Below are 4,729 nucleotides of genomic sequence, written 5' to 3'. Positions count from 1 at the left end.
CCACATCCGGTCTCTTTCCCTTCTCCATCATTGTTTCAGAGATTTTAAAAGCATCTCCAATGCGGCCATCCTTGCATAGTCCATTGAATAGAACATTAGATGTCACAGAACTAGGCTCTTCACCTTTTTCTATCATTAAATCAAACAAATCCAAAGCCTTCATCTTTTACAAAGCCCAACAACCATACAAGCATGAACATCAGGCTGAACCACCCCCCTATCGGTCATAGTCTGTGACACAGCAGTGGCTTCACTCCATAGCCCTTTCTTACAAAAACCATTCATCAAACAACTATAAGCAACTGAATTTTGAGAAATACCCTTTCCCCCATCTCATCAAACAATGCTTTCCCTCCATCTAAACATCCTTTACTACGGAAACCATTTACAAGTGTAACATCCACCTCCAATCCCTTTCTCCTCATCTCTTTCAGCCAAGTCATTGCTTCTTCCACTCTACCATCCTTACAAAGACCATCCATCAAAATACAAAAAGTAAACGAATTTGGTTCACAATTTGACCTCTCCATTTCAACTAACAAATCGGCAACCTTTTCCAATATTTTCTCTTCACGATAAGTAAACATTTTTTTTAGCATCGCAAGCTTAGAGCTTTAATAGGGAAGAAGCCAAAATTGGACATTGGATAGATCAAATAAAGCTCGAATCTTTTAGCATTGCAAGAAAAGAAGTGTTATGCAGAGACAGCCATAGCCCAATTTTGGGCCATGTGAAACACCAATTAAACACGGCAATTGCAAACATCTACACAGTGGGCAAATTATTTCAAATCAATTTTTAGTATAATTGAATTTTATTATAGTATTTATAAATTTAATTAATAAATAAGTTGAATTTACATATTTGAAAAAAATTAAATTTATTTTATTTTGGTTATCTTTATTTTATTTCTTCAAAATTCTATAAGAAAAAAAAATGGTTAAATGGATATATTAGAAAAGTCAATTTTAATATTAAAATTTTTCAAGGATTTCATAATTGTGATATTATTAAAACCTCAAAATTAAATTGAATTTAAACGGTTTAAAACATGTTGCAAGGGGTGAAGATAGATAAAAATATCTTATGGAGGCAGGTAGCATACCATCAATTTAATAAAATTCCATATATGAAGCTATATATAAATAATTTATCGTGTTTATAATTTTTTTCAATGTACATCAATGGTAATTTGTGTTTTTTTAATAAAAACCATGATTGACTTTGTTTAATAAATAATGATGATATAAAAATCACAAGGAATATTCTAGAATGAATTATTCATAAAAATCCTTGTACGTCATTCATGGTGTATTCTATGATCTTTGCTTCAAAACTGTATTGACTTTTTCTTTAATGAATCTTCTCGGGGGGTGTGAAACTCTCCTTAAAATAATACATGCACAAGGTCTTTTAAAGACCTCTGGTAGTGTTGATGGGGATCCTTTGAATATCAAGTCAGTACGAGTTATTTTTATGTAGTAAAGTGACCATAATAAAGGCATTAATAAGTTTTTATAGAGACAAAGAAGAGAAAAGAAAAAAAGATGTAGAATTCAGAAGAAGGAAAAATGTATTTATGTTTTGGAATATAAGGTTTCGAACTCTTTTCTTATATACTCGTACTTCCTTTTATACTATCTAGCTTGACCTGCTTTATACAATGTAGGAGAAGTAGAGATATGATCTCATAATAGTAAATTAATATTATTTTATTACTTGTACCATCACATTTAATTAATATAAATATAAACTGTTTATTCATATTTAATAGGATGTGATAAGTATCATAATTTCTAACTTCCCAAATTATAGAAGGTTCAGTGTGAAGTTACATTTAAGCTATACACTGAATTTGAAGGGCGCTAGGTTCAACTCGTACCCCGAGTCTAGGAAAAGTTGGGTTTAGCTTGTGACTATATCCAAGACTGGTTAGGGACGAACTTGTCATAACCTAACGTTAAGTTAAACGCAATCATATCTTTTATCTAACAGGAGGTTAGGCTCAGACATCCCATAGCTCAATAGAGAGGTGGGTGTGAACACATCCCACCTATCATGTGGCTAGGCGTGTGTATGACATGGCTCGACCAGGGTTGGATGTTAGAAAAAACACATTCTCATGTTTAGTTATGATTTTTATGTGATGATTTTTAAACAGGAAAGGTTTAAGGAAAGTATTGCCCATCAATATGTATAAAATATTTTATCTTTTTAATGGACTTTATATTAAAAAAATGACATAGATGGAATTAATAAAGACGGGCATGAAGGATTGCAAATTATTATTTTCAACGTGAGCATGGTAATGTATGGATTAGAAGGCTGCCATGGAGACGAGGTGGAGCATGGCCTCCGTTGCCATCTCTAGCCACCATGTGCCGGAGATTCGATTTGCTATTAGGCCTTAGACCCGATAAAGCTTGAGACTCTTGGGCGTGGTCCAGTAAAGCTTGGAACTTTCCAGGAGGATCCAATGCTATGTTAGGGCACTTATTTCGGGCCGAGACCCAATTGTCCCGAGATCATCGGGATGGTGGAGCCCCAGGGGGACCACTGCCGTGACTAGACAGCTGTGACGGGTACTAAAATAAAAATAAACCACAAGGTGTCTTTCACATGCTTTCGTTTCTGTTTTAACTGAAATAGACAAAACGGTACAGGGAGGCAGGAGACCTGTTACCGCTTAATAACTCGGTAACTACCCGTTTAACTACCCATACAAACTCGCAAGAATAGAGTTTGTTTTACACGCTCTGATCGCAGGCGAGACAGGAGGATCACTCACGAGGAGAACGTGGTCCCGGAAGGAGAATTTGTTGTTGCCCGTTCTCTGAGTGGTGGCGCGTGGCTGACATGCACCGTTAAGTCATCTGGTACGGAGTTGTGTGTGGTTGTTCGGAAAGTAAATAAGATTTGAAGAGGTAAGCAAAATACGTCCTTCATGCTTTGTGGCGGTTCCTTGTTTTGATGGAAAGGAAGACACTCGGTTTCAGCAACGGACAAGTAACCAATCAAGGAGTGCCAAGTCACGGGTGGCCTTTCAGTCTGGTGTTGATTTTTCTACGTAGATATGCCATGCCATGTTTTGGCGAAAGTGTCATCTGAAGCGATTAAACCTTTTCTTAAATAAAAGCATGGGGTTTTTGGTTTCTAAAATTAAACCGGAAAGCATATTGGTTTTTCACGTTTTAGAGCGAGAATGTCACTCTAAATTCGGACCTTGGATGGATCTAATAAAAGCTTGCATTGGTCATTGAAAAAAAACTCCTTGCTTTTTTCTCCATGTCTTTTTATGATATTTGAAAGCTGTACTTTAAAAAAAATAAAAATACTAAGGCGGTGGTGATGATATACGCGCAAAGGAGTTCATATTGGTGTAAAGTACTCTTTGCATGCTCGCTCAGAATGTACAGATCTTATTAGTAAGGTTGTTACAATACAATTAAAAAACACATTAATGTGCTTAGCAGTTCATCGGAATAGTCAAGCGCCACGAGAGACCCTGTATCGTTTAGATTATTTAGGTAATATTAGATAATTTAATTTTATTAAAAACAAAATTCATCTATAAAAAATATAAGTTTAATAAAAAACAACAACTAAAAAAATCTAAGTAACCCGGGTTGTTTTTAAAATTAGTGAAAATTATATAAAAAAAACAAAAAAAAACCTCAATCTTCAATTGAATACATGTTGAGTGGTGAAATTAATTAAAAAAAAACTTCAGAAAAGGAAAGGAAAAAAACAAGTAAACATGGTCAAATTCTCTGAGTTAATTTCTAGATTTGCAGTTCATGAAATTATAAATATAAATTTAGTTAAAAAGCTTGATTCTTAGCTAGATTAATGTTGAATTATAAAATAAAAAATAAATATAAAATATTTTTCAAAGTAAAAAAATATTAATTAAAAGAACTAAGACAGTACCAGATAAATAAAAACATAAACGAGGAAGAATTAAAAACAAAAATAACCTACTTAAAATAAAATAAATAATAATCAAACACAATATTAATTAGATCTCAAGAGGAAAGGGGGTTAAAGGGTTATTTTGAAAACTTGAAGCATCAAACTCAAAAATCAAATTTAAAAAGAAAAACATGAAAAAAAAATTATCAACCCAATAAACCATCCACATCATTTTAGCAAGGATAGGCCAATATAACGATTCCAAATATATTAAAAAAGAGTATTTTTAATTGATAAAAGATATCATTCACATCATTTAAACACAATAAAATAGTGATTATACTGTCATATATAATGCACGTGCAATCAATTTTGATTTTCAGATATTATTTAATATCTATTAAATTTTTTTTATATAGCTAGTATATATATAAAAAAAACCTTAGACAGCAACCACTTTAGAAATCCTAGCTATTTTCAATCAATTTAACAATAATCAATGGATAGTATGAAAAAGATTGCGTCACCTCTAGTAACCAGTATAATGATTGATTTTTAAAAAAAAAACATTATTACTATATTATTTTAATCCATAATGTAACAAGTGTTTATGTATAGTAGAACCTTGGTTGCTTTTTTTTTTTCCTTTCAATTTGCTTTGTTTATATTTTTAGATGGAAGCATCCTTGAACCGACTTTTTTTGAGGGGACTGTTTGTATTTGCAATTCATTTGTGTTTCTATTTTTTTTAATAATTTTGATATATTTATATTAAAAACATTTTTTTAAAAATAAAATAAATTATTTAAATACTTTT

General features: G+C 32.1%; 1 pseudogene; it reads right to left on the bottom strand.

The window, feature by feature from the left end:
• Nucleotides 1-587, bottom strand: part of LOC105119693 (pentatricopeptide repeat-containing protein At4g28010-like) — a 1,697-nt pseudogene extending 1,110 nt beyond the window's left edge.
• Between the last annotated feature and the right edge of the window lie 4,142 nt (nucleotides 588-4,729).

The sequence above is a fragment of the Populus euphratica genome, unplaced genomic scaffold (genome assembly GCF_000495115.2).
Source record: "Populus euphratica unplaced genomic scaffold, PopEup_1.0 scaffold3336.1, whole genome shotgun sequence".
NCBI lineage: Eukaryota > Viridiplantae > Streptophyta > Magnoliopsida > Malpighiales > Salicaceae > Populus > Populus euphratica.
This window is presented reverse-complemented; position numbering and strand designations above follow the sequence as displayed.